The sequence below is a fragment of the Schistocerca americana genome, chromosome 2, assembly GCF_021461395.2.
Source record: "Schistocerca americana isolate TAMUIC-IGC-003095 chromosome 2, iqSchAmer2.1, whole genome shotgun sequence".
NCBI lineage: Eukaryota > Metazoa > Arthropoda > Insecta > Orthoptera > Acrididae > Schistocerca > Schistocerca americana.
In genome coordinates, this window is record NC_060120.1 from 674,911,071 (window position 1) to 674,929,691 (window position 18,621).

Here is an 18,621-nt window from a genome sequence, read left to right on the forward strand (position 1 = left end):
ATGAAATATTGTGCGAGTTCCGGGCGTTTACAGAGGGTGGTTTTTCTGGTAGTTAGGCGCGTAAAGGGGCCCCTTAGGAACATGGCTGCCAAAGAGGGGAAGGAAGCCAATGTGCACTCCGTGTGCATACCGAGGGGAGTCATTCCGGATGTGGAAAGGCTGTTTCCGGGTGCCATGAAAAGTACAGGGTGCAGCCAACTGCAGGTGGTGGCTCATGTCAGTACCAACGACGTATGTCGCTTTGGATAGGAGGTGATTCTCTCTGGTTTTGGACGGCTAGCGGAAATGGTAAAGACTGTCAGTCTTGCTTGCGAGATTAAGGCGGAGCTCACCATCTGCAGCATCGTCCATAGAAACGACTGTGGTCCTTTGGTGCAGAGCCGAGTGGAGGGTCTGAATCAGAGGCTCAGGCGGATCTATGACCTTGCAGGCTGCAAATTCCTTGACTTGCGCCATTTGGTGGTGGGTTTCCGGGTTCTACTTAATAGGTCAGGAGTCCACTGCACACAAGAAGCGGCTACACTGGTAGCGGGGGCTGTGTGGAAGGGACGGGGCGGTTTTTTAGGTTACAGGGCCTCAGGCAAACACAGAAAGGGCGTCCGTCTAAAAGGGGGCAGTAAAACACAGCAAGTTAATTGTAGAAACGATCGGTATTGTAGTTGTAAATTGTCGTATCTGTGTCGGGAAAGAACCAGAGCTCCAAACCCTAATAGAAAGCACTGAAGTTCAAATAGTTATAGGTACAGAAAGCTGCCGGAAATAAGTTCAGCCAGACTTTTTTCAAACGATCTAACAGTGTTCAGAAAAGATAGATTAAATACAATTGGTGCTGGAGTATTTATTGCTGTCAGAGGTAGTTTGCTTGTAGTGAAATTGAAGTAGATAGTTCCTGCGAAATAGTATGGGTAGAGGTATACTTGACAATCGGACTAAACTATTAACTGGGTCGTTTTACCGACCTCCGAACCAGAAGATATAGTTGCTGAACAGTTCAAAGAAAACTTCAGTCTCATTTCAAATAAGTACCCCACTCATACAGTTATAGTCGGTGGTGGCTTTAATTTACCCTCGATATGATGGAAAAATTATACGTTTGAAGCCGGCGGCAGGCATAAAACGTCATCCGAAATTGTACTGAATGCTTTTTCAGAAAATTATTTTGAATAATTAGTTCATGATCACACTCGAAGATAAAATGGTTGCGAAAGCGTACTTAACCTCTTAGCAACAAATTAATCTTGAAAAATAGTGAGTATCGTGATGAATACAGGGATTAGTGACCACAAGGCAGTAGCTGCTAGGCTGAATACCGTAACTCCTACAATCATCAAAAAGAAACGCAAAGTATATCTATTTAAAAAACCTGACAAAAATGCTCTTAACGCCTTTTTAAGAGACAGTCTGGAATCTTCCGATATGATGATGTAAGCGTAGAAAAGTTGTGGAATGATTTCAAAGAGATAGTATCGACAGCAATTGAGAGATATATACCACATAAATTAATAAGTGATGGTACTGATCCCCCATGATACACAAAAACGTGTCAGATCTCCGCTGCAGAAGCAGCGAAAAAAGCACGCCAAATTTAAAAGAAAGCAAAATCCCCAGTTTTGCAGAAGTTCGAAATACAGCTCGTACTTCAATGCGAGATGCTTTCAATATTTTCCACGACGAAACTCGAAATCTGGCAGAAAACCCAAAGAGATTCTGGTCATTCATAAATCACGCCAGTGGCAAGACGCAATCAATACCTTCACTGCGCGATAACAAAGGCGAAGTCATTGATGACAGAGTCACTAAAGCAGAGTTATTAAACACGATTTTCCGAAACTCCTTCACCAAGGAAGACGAAGTAAACATTCCTGAATTCCAATCAAGAGCAACTGCTAAGATGAGAAACATAGAAATAGATATCCTCGGTGACGCAAAGCAGCTTAAATCACTCAATAAAAGCAAGGCTTCCGGTCCAGATTGTATACTAGTCAGGTTCCTCTCAGAGTATGCTGATACAATAGCTCCATATTTAGCAATTATATACAACCGCTCACAGAAAGATCCGTACCTAAACACTGGAAAATTGCTCAAGTCACACCAATACCCAAAAAGGGAAGTAGGAGTAATCCGTTGAATTACGGGGCTATATCACTAACGTCGATTTGCAGTAGGGGTTTGGAACATATATTCTATTCGAACATTGTGAAGTACCTCGAAGAAACCCGGACACTGTGGCCGAGTGGTTCTAGGCGCTTCAGTACGAAACCGCTCTGCTGCTACGGTTTCAGGTTCGAATCCTGCCTCGGGCATGGATGTGTATGATGTCCTTAGGTTAGTTAGGTTTAAGCAGTTCTAAGTTCTAGGGAACTGATGACCACAGATGTTAAGTCCCATAGTGCTCAGAGCCATTTTATTGAATTTACAACATTTCATACAAGTTTTATTGAATTCTAATGGTTCACATTACAACTACAGGTACAGAAAATTAAGTGGGCATAATAATTTGCCATTCAGAGGGACCATCGGCCAGACAACAGGCGTTCCGTTTCGGAAGGAAAACGGACGGTGCTGAACAGCGGTGCTGGAAGTGACCAGCCAGACTTTGCCCCAGCACGTGGCTACCACATGTGCTTGAAGGTGAGGCCCGCGTAGTAGCTGGGCCTGCCGGCGCCGGGCCCGTGGAAGACGCGCCGCCACGACGCGCCGGCGTCCAGGCTGGTGCTGCCGTCGCGGCTGCGCCACACGTTGGCCGTGCCGCTGACGTCCAGCGCGGTGCCGCCGCCCTTCGCCCGCTGCACGCCCACTGCCAGACTCCCTCGTGACGCCTGTAAAACAAGGCGGTAGCCCTGCGAGGCGTGTCCGGAAGGCAAGACTGCCACATGTAAGACTGTGCGACTCTATGATTGTCTTATACTTACTTCGCACGACGGATTAGTTGATGTACTTGGGCCATGGACACATCGTCAGCTAACCTTGCTGAAACTGGTTTTGAAACCAACCTATGGTACAACTTGCACAAAATAACTTGGCCTGTGTCCGAAAATGCAAGCTTGTTCTCAGTGCTAGACGAGTCCTGAGGGGGTGGCTGACTTGGTCTGAAATGAGCACTTCGTCCGTTAGAAGCGGTCAATTCAGTTATTCCTGTGCCGATTTTCTTATTCCGTACTCTATTCAGAGAGTACTGACTTGTCATATTACTCATCGTGCTGGCGTAACCTGCTAAAACGATCTTCTGCAGGATCGCTACCTGTAGCTTCGGTGCTCAGGTTGTGAGTAGGCTTCATCTGTTGATCTGTACCCTATTGTACCGTGTGGTGGTCGCTTATACCGTTGGCCTCTCTCCTACCACCTCCTACCAGTCCATGTATGGGTCAAGTTATTTTTTACATACGTGCTCTCTAAATATCAAAAAATTTTCAAATGGCCCAGAGCACTATGGGACTTAACATCTGAGGTCATCAGTCCCCTAAACTTAGAACTAATCTAAGGACATCACACACATCCATGCCCGAGGCAGGATTCGAGGAGGAGGAGGAGGAGGTAGTTTGTGTTTAACGTCCGGTCGACAACGAGGTCATTAGAGACGGAGCACAAGCTCGCATTGGGGTAGGATGAGAAAGGAAATCGGCCCTTTCAAAGGAACCATCCCCGCAGTTGCCTGAAACGATTTAGGGAACTCATAGAAAACCTAAATCAGGATGGCAGGAGAGTGGTTTGAACCGTCGTCCTCCCGAATGCAGGATTCGAACCTGCGAGAGTAGCAGCAGCGCGGTTCCGGACTGAAGCGCCTAGAACCGCTCTGCCACAGCGGCCGGCGTACTCTAAACATCCAGTGACGTGAACTGGCACAGCAATCCGTACGCTAGGTCATAAATCATGTCTTTAATAACGATGAGGAATCATAGCGTGAATCAAGGTCACCCATACTTCAGAATAGAGGGTACTTATACATCGTCCGCTCTCTGGTACATAGCCATGCGGCTTTTCGCGGATGATGCTGTAGTATACAGAGAAGTTGCAGCATTAGAAAATTGGAGCGAAATGCAGGAAGATCTGCAGCGGATAGGCACTTGGTGCAGGGAGTGGCAACTGACCCTTAAAATAGACAAATGTAATGTATTGCGAATACATAGAAAGAAGGATCCTTTATTGTATGATTATATGATAGCGGAACAAACACTAGTAGCAGTTACTTCTGTAAAATATCTGGGAGTATGCGTGCGGAATGATTTGAAGTGGAATGATCATATAAAATTAATTGTTGGTAAGGCGGGTACCGGGTTGAGATTCATTGGGAGAGTCCTTAGAAAATGTAGTCCATCAACAAAGGAGGTGGCTTACAAAACACTCGTTCGACCTCTACTTGAGCATTGCTCATCAGTGTGGGATCCGTACCAGATCGGGTTGACGGAGGAGATAGAGAAGATCCAAAGGAGAGCGGCGCGTTTCGTCACAGGGTTATTTGGTAACCGTGATAGCGTTACGGAGATGTTTAGCAAACTCAAGTGGCAGACTCTGCAAGAGAGGCGCTCTGCATCGTGGTGTAGCTTGCTGTCCAGGTTTCGAGAGGGTGCGTTTCTGGATGAGGTATCGAATATATTGCTTCCCCCTACTTATACCTCCCGAGGAGATCACGAATGTAAAATTAGAGAGATTCGAGCGCGCACCGAGGCTTTTCAGCAGTCGTTCTTCCCGCGAACCATACGCTACTGGAACAGAAAAGGGAGGTAATGACAGTGGCACGTAAAGTGGCCGCCGCCACACACCGTTGGGTGGATTGCGGAGTATAAATGTAGATGTAGATGTACATGAAAACGTACATAGGAGCAACATGTTCATGGGACAGATCAAACAGGACACAAAAGTGCACAAAGTAGACAGCAAAGCGATTAATAATTAAAAAATCTTCCAAAAAAACCTTTCCCATCTATGGAAATAGTTTTACAGAGCTTGACTGACTTGAACCTAAATCCTTGCTACTGACCACATCGTCCATAAAGACTGCGTAGCCCACCATTCCTTACAGTTGTGTATCAAGTAGTACACATCAGGATAGATGGAAAGCACCCACATCTTCATGAAAAGGTGAAGTGAATAATGTTTCTTGCTGTGAAATTTCCTGAAGGATTCCACATTTAATTCTGAGCCATATCACTAGTGACAGTCACACTCAAATAAGCAACTTGCTACGATTTGGCCATCATAAATCCGCGATCAGTGATCTGAATAAATTTTCAAAACCAAGAACAATTAAAAATACTGAGTCGACTAAATTAACATTCAAACTGACTCAATATTTAAATTGATCAACAGAGTCTACTTTTTAATTATTTATTTTTGTACTAGTATTGGGAGCTCATTTCCATCGTCACTGGCATCTTATTTACAGGGTGTCCCTCCTAACAGTCGTTAGACGAATTTTTTCTAATGTTCCTCCAAATCACTCCGTCTTCAGGCCACAAGTGGCCCATCGGGACCATCCGACCGCCCTGTCACCTTTAGCTGAGGATGCGGATAGGAGGGGCGTGTGATCAGCACACCGCTCTCCCGGTCGTTATGATGGTTTTCTTTGACCGGAGCCGCTGCTATTCGGTTGAGTAGCTCCTCAATTGGTATCATGAGGCTGGATGCACCCCGAATGTTTCTCCAGATATTTGCAATTTCCGTTTTGCAATCTGTAGCTGGAGTCAGTCCACATATTGCTTATCATGTCGTTCATGCGATGTCATTGTCAGTGGAAAGCATTACTTCGTTTCCCATTATAAAACAAATTATTTTTAAAGGGGAATCTTTATGTCCTTTCGATACTGAAGTCCCAAATTAGTCTAATGCGATATTCGTTTTATCAGTATTTATGAACAGGGATAGTAAAACTCGAAAAATGACGAGTACTCCTCCAGCGACTGAGCAGCGCTGCTGTGTGGCGATACCAGTCAATGAGGCATCGGCGGCGTTATCGCGGCTGGGGTCCGGGCTTTTCTTCGAGTCTTACCTTCTCTATTAAACACATACCGATAAAATGATTGTCGCTCTAGACTAATACGGGGTTGCTCTATCGAATGGGGTCGTAAAATGCCGCTTTAAAAGTCAGTTTGTTTGTAACGAGAAAGAAACCGACGCTTTCCGTGGACACTGAGCGTGGGATGAAAGACGTGACGAGTAGTATTTTCTGGACTGACTCTAGCTACACATCACAGAAACAAAATAGCAAATATCAGCCGGAACAATGGGGAAAATCATCTGACGATTCTTAGGAGAGACACCCTCTATTTGCTTTCTTAGCACGTGGCGAAGATGTTTGCTGATAACATTCATAAAATTACCTGACTATACGACAGTGTTAATAAGCATAGATATTTGTATTTTGCCTAGCTGGATAACTGCTTCCTAACGCGCAACTGCTTATCCCAGTCGACCCTGGAATACTGATTCTGCCTATGTCCCTGTGGCCCCATTGGAAAGCTTAAAGATAATGTTGCCACAGCGTGGCTTCCGCTTGGACAACAACACTCGAGAGCGATGTTAATATAGCTAACGGATAGAAAGAGGAAGAACAATGTAACTAACTTAAACACAAATGATGAAAGGAACCAAGACGTTGAAAGGATTCATCAATTTTAAGGTAACACTGTGTCTATACCGTCGATGGACATTTGTTTGAGTAAAGCTAGTACTCCTGTCAGAAAGTATCAGGTAACGCAGAGAATAAGTTGTGATAGAGGTCAGCAGCTTGATGGCTGGGGCGACTGTGTGAACATTATAGGATATGAGTACTAGCTTCCCTGTTGGTTCGGCCCCTTGGCTACTGGGCCACCATAGCCGGTTTCCAATGTCCACTTGAACTTCGTCCAGCCTCAAGATGATCAACAGGTCTTTTCAGAGTCAGTCTAAGTAGGTTGTCTGAGCCTATCATGCTAACTCGCTTATAGATTTCCCGTGAAGGCAGGAGTTTTCCAGCACTTGCTAGAAATAAGTCCACTGAGCAAGCACCACTTTGCAAAGGAGTGCTATTAGGGAGAGCAAGGACTGGGAGTGCTCCAGAGACAAATAGCTGGAACGCTTAGATGTTAAAAGGATTTGTTGTAGCTGTTTGGAGCTTCAAGAACGACATAGATGAGCAAGAGCCCACCTGTGTAGAAGGAAAGTTGTGGCGCGTTGGGGTCGGAGGTGGTGTTTTATTGTGCGTAACATTGCTTGTTAAGTATGGAAAGTATTAAACTTAGTCCGCGTGTGCGGCCACTGAAATCAGCTTAATCCTTTTCCAGTTTTCTAGGCGAATGTTGCGGTTTAGCGAGTTAACTCTTGCTCGTTAGCCAGAAACTTTACATCAGCTGGCGGAAGGTGTTGTTTTCAGATCTTGATGAAGATCGTGGAAGGAAGTTGTAGGGAGCTAGGTGGAGGCGGTTTGATGACTGTTAGGTGTGTACGTTTTTCATTCCAGTGACCTCAGAATGTGCTGAATGCAGTTAGACAGCTACATAGCGGTCGCGCGGTTCCAGACTGAAGCGCCTAGAACCGCTCGGCCACAACGGCCGGCCTTTAAACCTGTCTTACGCGTCAAATGGTTCAAATGGCTCTGAGCACTATGGGACTTAACTTCTGAGGTCATCAGTCCCCTACAGCTTATAACTACTTAAACCTAACTAACCTAAAGACATCACACACGTCCATGCCCGAGGCAGGATTCGAACCTGTGATCGTAGCGGTCGCGCGGTTTCAGACTGTAGCGCCTAGAACCGCTCGGCCACCACGGCCGGCACACGCGTCAAAACAAGGCTGTCGACTATTACTATTTTGTGTGTATCAGTGCAGAGAATGGATCTGGGCTCATCAGTAAAAGTTTATCAGTTAATCTTCGGAGAAAAACGTAGCACAATTTTTCTCGCGCGCCGGAAGAGCATGATACCTGCCGTGGCCCGCCAGTGAGATTTTGCCCAACGCTACGGAAGGTACGTTTCAACGAGAACCTGGCAATTTCCTGACCTGCAATGTTAAATGTCAATTGTACATCCTCATCCGCTGTCTCACATTCACGAAACATGGAAAGTTAGTTGTCTACTGTCACTGTTTAAGGCCATTTGATAATATGTCATTTGATAATATGGCAAAGTGGTTTAAGGTTAAAGATCCAGCTAGCCTCAACAAAATCAGAAGACTGCTGGCTGTGCCTGACGCAAGTGTAAAAGTCGCGAATGGCTGATTGACAAATATAGGCATTCAGCTACGGAACAATCGCACAAAGACAGAAATCGCTCAAGTTGTGTTGCATGAAGACGAGAAAGAACTATGATATCAGTGTGTGCCAAAAATGTTTCACAACATGGCTTTTCTCGCCGGTTATGAGTTGCAAGGGAAAGAATTTCTGCACTCTCTTGTGATGGAGGATGAAATCTGTGTGGCTCCTTACACACGCGAACTGGAAAGATAATCGATTCATTGACGGTACACTGGATGCTCGTCGACAAATAAAATCATAATGCAGAAGGTCGTTTAAAAATAGTCATGGCAATGTTATTTTTCGATCGACAAGTAGTTTTCTCAAGCAGAACTTAAATGATGGCAGATACTGCAAAATTTCAAGATGCTCCGTCGGGTTGCTCTAAACAAAACGGTACATCCTAGAAAAGGAGTGCTTCCTATACGACAGCCCTCGACTCTACAACTTACGGAAAATAGTCGAGTCGGAGGAAAGTTTTCAGTTGGATGGTCTGAAACGTGGAGCCCACAGTCCCCACATAGAAAGAACTGAACTCTTCATGACATGAAGGAACGGATGGAAAAACGGTGATGCACGCCGTGTCAATGGAGCTGACGCAAAAGACTTGGGTCAAGGCGAAAGAAAAGTTGCCTGATGGCAATGGCTGAAATTTAATAGCTACTAAGCAAAAATAATGCTATGTTTACATAATATAAATATAAATGTTAATTTGCTTGAATTTGAAATGCGTTATAACCCACTTTCTGGAGAAACCACATTACCTGGCAGTTATTGGCAAAAGAAAGTCAGTTTGCGAAGAGCCGCGCGGGATTAGCCGAGCGGTTTAGGCAGTGCAGTCATGGACTGTGCGGCTGGTCCCGGCGGACGTTCGAGTTCTCCCTTGGGCATGGGTGTGTGTGTTTGTCCTTAAGATAATTTAGGTTAAGTAATGTGTAAGCTTAGGGACTGATGACCTTAGTTAAGTCCGATAAGATTTCACACACATTTGAACAGTTTTTGAGTTCGCGAAAACGAATCATCTACAAACTCAGAAATATGACCTGAAGTGCACAGCCGTAAATCCTTCGCCCGTAGATGTTGGAGTTCAGTTTCTGTGTTGAATACACTTTTACCGGGTGTTGGGATCAGTTCGTAGCAGGCACTCTGCCGTCCCCGTCAACGTCACAAGCCCATCACTTCGTCTTAAGCCCAATGAAACTAACACCAACGAGAAAATTCATCTTCCAATTACAGCACTGCCACTCGAGTAAGAACGGATACATCTGGAATACCGGTGAAGAACAAGTCAAGCCAGTGGCACAAGTTTTTCGGAAGCGAACATCAGCTCTCAAGATTCGGTCAAGGAAGAGCTCATGAAGACATTGCAGATAACCCTGCTTATTGAGCTACCAGTAAAGATACGTTACAGTTTCAGGTCCGTTACAACAACTGGATGAGAGTCTATCCTGCGAGGTTGGGATTGTCCTGGTGTAACTGTAGTCATATGGGGCTACCCGAAGAAGGAAGACAGAGCATTTGTTCTGGTACAAAGTACAGAACATCTCGTGCTGTGTCCTGCACGTTTCCAGGGAATGATCGACGTCAACGAGAAGGCTATTCACTTGATCCAACATTAAAAGTCTTTAATACGGAATGGGGATTTCACGGCGAATAAGAGGTGGGAGCAGAGGGAATTCCAATTGGGGATATTTTGGAGAGCGTTTCCAGATGCTGCAATTGCCTTACAAGCAGCTTAAACTTGGTCAGAACTGGGGGATGCTCTCATGATGCAATTGTCACAATAAAGCTGTGAGAAACACGTGTATAAAGAAATAATTATACGGTAATTCCGTTTGCTTTCTCATAATGTTGGTCACTCATCTCAAACGATGTGAATGTTTTCGGTGTCTCGATGAATTATAATGTTGGATTTGACATACTGTACGAGTCGAAAAATCCATTCGGTCTGTGCGCAGTACGTCGGTCTGTATCTTTAAAGGTTAATTTCTTGAAAAGTGTAGCATTAATTTTACATGCTAAGGAATAATCATGCTACGGAATGAATGGGACAGGTGAAACCATCTGCCAGCATAAACCCATCTTCTCTAGACGAACATGGAGCTGTTTCCTAGAATGAGGTCCCCATCCGAAATATGTGTTACTATGTGTTGTTACGCATGCCGTGCAAGCGGAAGATATCGGAAAGGAATTTGGAACTGTGTCCGGAATGTTCAGCCACAATTTGGTGATGGTAAATGTATATTGGTGCCTGTCCTACTCGTACGGATTCACTGCTGCAGAAAATTTTCACACGAAATCCAATAGATTCAATTATTATCAAACATCGTTACGTTGCTAATCAAAGAGCAGTTGCCGCACAGACGAAAAGGGAAGAATTGGCAGAATGTAGTTTATTGTACAACATCCTGGAAAGATGTTGGTTATATCATACGGAGACGCAAGCCCTTTGTGAGACTTTGTGAAGAACTGTTTGTGTGTGTTATCTAGTGGTTTCAGTAATCATGAAGCAGACTTGCAGCTCGGCAGATAAGTATTACAACGGCCCACAGTTGTCTGATAATATTAAGTGGGAGCCAATGGAAACGTTCATTTCGCCAAAGCCACCAGGAAATAAAGAAAAAACTCTATAGTTCATCGAACTGTGGTTCGAGCAACCTAATTTCTTTAACTCTTCTTTGACGGAGAAGCAAACGCCGTCACTTCACCTCGATGAAAATCATTTCCGCCTTTCTACTTACACAAGGGTGTTTCAAGATTTAATAAAACTCAACAAAATCTCTTGATTTTTTAAAAAATTCATCTGGTATTTGAAAACATTTAACGAAGATATAGATTGTAAGCAACTTGCTTTCTGTGACAGTGAAGAAACATTCACATTTAGTTGACGCAGTTCATTTGGTGTAAGTGATCACGACGAATGTACACATTAATTTTGGGCAACACCTATAGAGACAGCATCCATGGGGAATATCTATATGATATCTACAGAGTTTAACACATCTAATAAGCTTGTAACTTCAGCAAAAATATACACAGGATAATCTGGCCGAGCGGTTCTAGGCGCTTCAGTCTGGAACCGCACGGCCGCTACGGTCGCAGGTTCGAATACTGCCTTGGGCATGGATGTGTGTGATATCCTTAGGTTAGTTAGGTTTAAGTAGTTGTAAGTTATAGGGGACTGATGACCTCAGCAGTTACGTCCCATAGCGCTCAGAGTCATTTTTGTACACAGGATAATCGATTGCAGTAATTGGTGTATGACAGGTCTCAAATGAAATGCGAGCACGGACATGGCGATGCAACTCCTCACTTTTATTGAATGTGGCGTAGAAATATGTCATCAAACATGCAGTCGGATGGTGTAGAGCAATAACACGCAGGTGACATTTTGGCGATGAGTCAAGACAGTCTTTAAAATATGGCAGACGTCATTTTGTAGCAGGTTGTGGAAATACGCCTGAATATGTACGCAGAAGCTTAAGGTTCAAATACGTTGGAAAATTCAGACACATTAGCGTCTGGTTCATTAAGCGCAATGAATTGCAGCTAGTTTTGAAGGCGAATATAATAAGATGGTTTCACAGTCTGCGAAATACACTGAAGCTCAAATCGCCGTCATGCAGAACAGCTTAATCATCATCAGCATCTGCATCATCTTCAGCAGCAGTATCATTAGCCCAATTGTATAACTCTGAAGCGTAGACAGATAGGGAAGTGTATAAACCAAACTTGAGGTTATCGGAAGAATTTAACGAGGAGGTTCTTAGGACCTACTGAAGAGAGAGTGGAAATGATGGAACAATAAAGAAATGTGCGATATGATGGAATGAATACGAACGACAAATACTGTATCAAGCACGTGGAACAGTTGACCGTGCGGCAAGCGTCTCGGACAAAGTTAATTTCCAGCCTTTTGGCAGAGGGAAAGACTCCAGTTGGTAGTTAAAGACTGCGTTGGTGGTATGAACAGCAAAACGACGTTATGCAGCTGCGCGTTTCATGAGGCTGGAAAGAGGGGCACTACGTGGACGGGAGTGGAGCCAGCACGTGGTATTCACGGCCTGTGGTCGCCAGGTGATGGTGGTCAGATCTGCAGCGAACAACACCGAGCAACTGGGCCTGTCCTGAACTCGTGATAAGAGGTAAGAGGTTTTATCTCTGTGCATGAGGATAGAGTACATTAGGTGGGAAGGCACGAAACGAAACGGTAATCTAAGCTATTGATTGTAGCATCTGATGACTAACTTCTGAGTCACAGGTTGATGAGTATCTCTAATATTCAGAAAACGAAATGCTTCATAACTGAGTCACGGTCAATACTCACATCATCTTGCGGTGTCGGGAATGCGTAACTCAAAGTTATGGCACATAGAACGATGAAGAACATGGAAGTCCGCATGGTGAGTGTATCTGAAACAAAACAAAATCATCATGGCGTTGCGAAATGCGCATGTGACTGTGTCAAGCAAAATACAAAAAATAAAAGATCATAATCAACGAATCACTTAATCTCTATGGACAGTATGCCATTTTTCCAACTTGTCGATTTAATGCAGTGATTTTCGTTAACTTTTAATTGCATGCCTGTTCGAGCAAGATATTACTCTGCTTCCAGTGCAGATAGTACCGCCTGGAATAGTGGAGACATTTACACTCATTATTTAGGCTTATTATTTCCATTTTCCCCTGTTTCTCGGCGAAGCTTAGCATCCGGTCACTTAGATGTAACTCCTTCGTGTCTTCCGCACTCTCTTCACTTAAAATATGTGTCTTGGACGAGTAGAAAACCTTAGCCAAATTCGTACAACAGTGGTACTGGAAAAATTGCATAATGGACTGTAGCTATACAGAGACGTTAAGTAATGCATGCACAAAATGTAATATTCAAAAGCTTGTTTGCGTGAAGCATATTTACAGAGAGATTAAAGAGCACCTATTACTTCCAAACATACTTCGTATAATAACAAAGCTGAAAGCGTAAAGCGAATTTCTAACTGTATGCCAGGTGTAAAAGTATGAAACCGGAATTTTGTTTGAATAATTACACTTCTGTTGCTCGAAAATAACAAACAATTTTTTATACGAAATACTCTCTATTGTTATTTATACATTTCTCCCACCTCTCTGGCAGGCTACGAATGCCACGCCAAAAAGGCGCTTCTCCTTGTCAAGCGAACCAGTCAGCGTGCCATTTTCGTACATTTTCATACGAACTGAAGTGTTGTTGAGGGGGAGCATATTCCAGTGATGCAAATACAGGATAATCGGACGGAGACAAGTATGTAGAATAAGCCGCATGCCATGGTATTTCCCAACTGAACGCCTCGATCGTTTCCCTGACCCGTTTTGTTGCGTGCAATACGCCGTAATCATTGAGCAATATAACTTTGTGTTGCCTTTTTCCATATTCCGGTCGTTTTTTACGTAATGCCCGATTTAAATCGATCATTTGCTGTTGGTAACGATCAGTGTCGACGGTTCCACCAGGTTTTAGCAGGTTATAATAGATGACACCCTTCCAATCCCACCTGACACAGAGCATTGTCTTCTTTCCAAAGCGCTTTGGTCTTGCAGTGAATGTCGACGATTTGCCTCGACTCACCCATGATTTACGAAGCTCAGAATTCTCAAAATATATCCATTTTTCATCACCTGTCACTATTCGACGGACAAACGACTTTCCTTTGCATCTGGCCAGCAGCATTTCACATGTGGTCTTTCGATGTGCTTGCTGTCTTCCATTCAGTTCATGAGGAACCCATTTTCCCACTTTCTGCACCTTTCCCGTAGTTTTTCACCGAAGACATACGCCTGTCTGCGTGACATTCAATTGTTCCGCGAGTTCCTGTTGAGTTTGAGTATCATCTTCATCCAATAAGGCCTGCAATTTGTTGTCTTCGATCTTTTTCGGTGGTTTCCCGCGCTCGTCGTTCCTCACATCAAAATCAATTATTTTAAATTTTTTGATCCACTCGAAACACTCCGTTTTCCCAAGACCATGTTTGCCGAAAGCTTCTACAAGCATTCCATGCGATTCTGCAGTAATTTTCTTCAAATGATAATAGAAAACGAAGCTATCACGAATCTTAGTTCGTAGCCACAAAACTCGACGTATACGGCTTGAAATAGATACCGATGCATGGAACTTATGTTACCGTGTGTTGACATTCGTCGTCAGTCGTTACAGGAAAATGGCGCTGCAGACTCGGTCTCACGGGCCCTACACTGACGGCTATCACCACCTATAGGGATAGTCCGGTGTCATACTTCTTCTACACCTGGTATTATTTCCCACCTGGAAATTTCTGAAAATCAGAGCAAAAGGAGCAACTGTCGGAAGATGTCTACCGTATCGTCTAGTGTCTAGTGTAGACTGCATAATTACAAACGTAAAGACTGCACAAAGTAGTGCCTCTGGAATCCGTGCGACTAGCAAAACTGACCTTTTGTGCGCTTCTACTCGCCTCTGACGTCGTCCTTGTCGGCAGTTTGTCTGTACTCTTCAGCACTCACCTTGGAGGACGATGACTGCGGTCTCCAAAGCGACGCCGGTCTATATACTACAGCTCCACCACTCGTCTTTTTCACCGGTGTTTCCACATGTTTCGCAAAGATGCGGCTCGCTTTTGTGTAGCTCGCGGCTGTTGCAGTGCCGTGACGTAAACCCATTCTTAGCAGGTCCACAGCTTTATTGCCAGGGGCCGGTGCTGCCGGTGGCGCCCTCGGCAGAGTCTCGACACATTAGAAGGCCTACCGTGGATCGGCACCGCTGTCGTAACCATTTCTATCATTCACTGGGAACCGATCCGCTATTAGCCTTCATAAATAGTGTCATCAAAGTGGTTTTCGGTTGCGGCGGTACCTAGTGGACAAACTAGCACACATACTCCAAATCTGGCAAAGAGAAAGCAAGTGAGATTATTCAGATGCAGCATTACTCTAGAGCGCTATTGATAACTATGCCCCAAGGAACTGTGTTAAGGGGCTCCGGAAAGGCTCAAAATCATGAAAAGTTCAATTTTTACTTTTTTGCGTTTTCTGTATCTGCAGACTATTACCTTTTAATAGATATATAATTTATTCAATTCCGAAGACTACAACTATTTTGAAATTTTGTTTGAAATGCGTTCTACATGGGCGTGACCCACTGTGGCGCTGTTAAACTGCTGTCAAATGGTGGTATTATTAACGTCCGTGTTCATCAGGTACATTTTAGTGATGTGAGATAAGGTATGTGTTGTGGCTAACCTGTGATGGTTCAATATATATCGCTGGTGTGATTGTCGATTGTTTCATGTTTATTTACTCTGTCGTTATCTCGAAAATATTCGTAATTAATTCTGTTTCTTGAGTCTCTGTTTTGTTGAAGTATAATAATGAGTAAAAGCAAAGTTATTAGAAATCCTCTGAAGGCTTTTAAGAAAAGGAGAAATGTTGGAAAGCCAAAGGTATGTGTTATTACTGCAAACAACAAAGACGATAACCAAGTGAGTGAACCTAACCTCTCAAGTACACCTGCCCATAGCAGTGAAAGTGAGAAAGAAAATACTTCACAGAAGAAGCTTGGTTCAATGAGTGAAAACTATGAATGTTTTATGGGCGAATCGGATGTGAATGAAATATTTGATATGTCGGTTCTCAAAGGAATTTTTTCAAACTGTGTAAGATGTATTCATTGTAGTGAAGTTGGTCTGGAACTCTCCATAATAAAGCACGTAGGACTTGCTAGTGAAATACAACTGAAATGTGATAAGTGTTCATACATGACCACCTTTTGGAACAGTGTTGCAGTAACTGCAACTGAAGAAAATGGTAGCAAAATCTACGAACACAACGTTAGATTTGTTTATTCCTTGCGTTCAGTTGGTAAGGGTGCTACTGCAGGTGCAATTTTCTGTGGCATCATGAATCTTCCAAATCCCCCAACCAAGTTTACGACCTATAATAAATTAATAGGGTCTAAAGTAGAAGATGTCTGTATAGAATCTATGAAGAACGCTGTGGAAGAGGCAGTAATGGAAAATAATGGTAACAGAGATTTAACTGCAGCGTTCGATGGTACCTGGCATAAACGGGGACACACATCTCTTCATGGCGTAGTATCTGCCACCAGTATGTATACAGGGAAAGTTTTAGATGTAGCAGTAATATCAAAGTATTGTAGACGTCCACAAAAATATAAAGGTACACATGAAAATAATTGCAAAGCTAACTATAGTGGCAGTAGTGGAGGAATGGAAGTGGCTGGTGTTGCCAGTATATCCCAGCGTTCTGAGGCGTGTGATAAAGTGCGATATGTTAATTACCTTGGTGACGGTGATTCTAAAAGTTTCAAACATGTTCAAGGACTGAAGCCCTATGGTGATGATGTTGTAGTGCAGAAATTTGAGTGTATTGGACACGCACAGAAGCGAATGGGAACAAGACTTCGGCGACTGAAAGCTTCGTACAAAAAACAAAAACTCAGTGATGGTAAAGGGTTGGATGGGAAGGGAAGGTTAACTGACAGTGTAATTGACAAAATACGGAACTATTATGGAATGGCTATTAGGCAAAATACACAAAGTGTCGACGAAATGAAGAAGGCTGTTTGGGCTCTTTTTTTTCATACTTCCTCAACCGATGAAAATCCCCAACATAGCTTGTGTCCCAAAGAAGAAGACAGTTGGTGTAAATATAACAAAGGATTGCTAACTGGTGAAGTGTACACTCATAAGCATAGTCTGCCTCATGCAATAATGGAGGTGATAAAACCTATTTTCAGAGACTTAGCAGCACCTGAACTGTTGAATAAGTGTATTCGCGGAAAAACTCAAAACCCCAATGAAAGTGTAAATAGTGTTATATGGTCGAGAATCCCCAAGACTGTATTTGTTGGAATAGAAACACTTCACTTTGGTGTGTATGATGCTGTTGCGACTTTCAATTGTGGCAACATTGTAAGGTGCAAGGTATTTAGAAATATGGGAATGAAGATAGGTTCTAACATGGTACGAGCGATGCTTGCTTTAGACAAGGAACGCCTTCGGGCTGCAGACAGGGCTGTAAAGAGTAGAAATACAAGCAAGAGTAAACAGGAGGAGGAACAAGAGGAAGCTGGAGGAGGAGTTTGCAGAGGATGAAGACAATCCATCCTATGGACCTGGAATGCACTAAAAAGTTAATCCAATCTTTGTCGCTCGATTCCCAAAACTTTTATTTTCTCATACTAATTACATGTTTTCTAAGGATCTTCCAAACATATTTGTTTCAAACTTTCAGTAAATGTTACACAGTACCTTCTGCATAATTTAACACTGCCTTTTTCCAAAAAACTGTATATTTTTGAATATATAAATAAAAAATTGCAAAAAAAATGTTGTGAATTTTCATTACAATTGAAAAGAATCATCTTTAATAACTGAACTAAAATTTTGTAAAATCCCTGTGTTAAGTTGTAGCCCATATTCCAATAAATAATCTGTAAAAAGTTCAACTTCCTACCTCAAATACTTTGTGAGGAAAGATGTAATTTATAAGCGTTATTTTAACATTGCAAGTATAGGGCGTTCCGGAGCCCCTTAAGACCCTAGCCGTTCTTGTTGTACAAGTATACTAATGATCTGGCAGACGGTATTAAGACTAACCTCAGACATTTCACAGATGATACAGTTATCAATAATTTATACATTTTATGTCCTCATGAGCTCTGTGGCCAAGGCTTATATTGTTATAAGAAATACTGTAACCAACCACTTTTTTATGCGCATTAAATGTATTCGTAATTGCGAATAATGACAGCTATCAGCTGTAGAATGGAATGACGGCAGTAAAACTTTGTACCGGACCGGGATTCGAACACGGAGTTCCCTCTTATCGCGAGCGGTCATTTGATCTTTTTTTTATCTCCTTTTGTTCCACACTGTTCGTTGAAATTGTTCGGGCCGGACGTCCGATGACACCCGTTCAGGTTTTTCGTTGATCCGTTCACTCAGTTTTTTTTTCTAATTACAGAGGGTAGCTAAGCTCACTGACCGAACACGCTGAGCTACCGTGCCGGCGACCGTTTGGTTATCCGTATTTATCTACCGATACCGGGCAAACGACTTCCAAATACAACGTCAGACCTGTACGGGAATATACATGATGGATGTACGAGTCCGGGTCGTAGACGCATGGTTGACGACATACAGAAGTTTGGGTATGGGTGTGACTTGTGCACGGATAGCTTCATGGTAAGGCGACCGCTCGCAATAAGCGGGAAATCCGCGTTTCATCCCGGTCCGGTGAAAATTTTCACTCTCGTCATTCCGTTCTACAATTGATGGTTGTCATTATTCGCAACGGCGAATACATTTAACGTATTTCTTAACGTCTGTAGTCGCCACAATGCCTGTTTCTTTGGAGATGCATGTGTCTCCAAAGGACAC

At 43.3% G+C, this 18,621-nt stretch overlaps 1 long non-coding RNA gene across 1 annotated transcript; it reads right to left on the reverse strand.

Moving 5' to 3' along the window:
- Positions 1-2,738: 2,738 nt before the first annotated feature.
- LOC124589340 lies at positions 2,739-14,731 on the reverse strand. The gene is made up of 3 exons (XR_006976072.1): positions 14,656-14,731; positions 12,537-12,622; positions 2,739-2,819 (listed from the first exon to the last, which is right to left on the reverse strand). It is a non-coding gene; the product is annotated as an uncharacterized LOC124589340 (long non-coding RNA).
- Between the last annotated feature and the right edge of the window lie 3,890 nt (positions 14,732-18,621).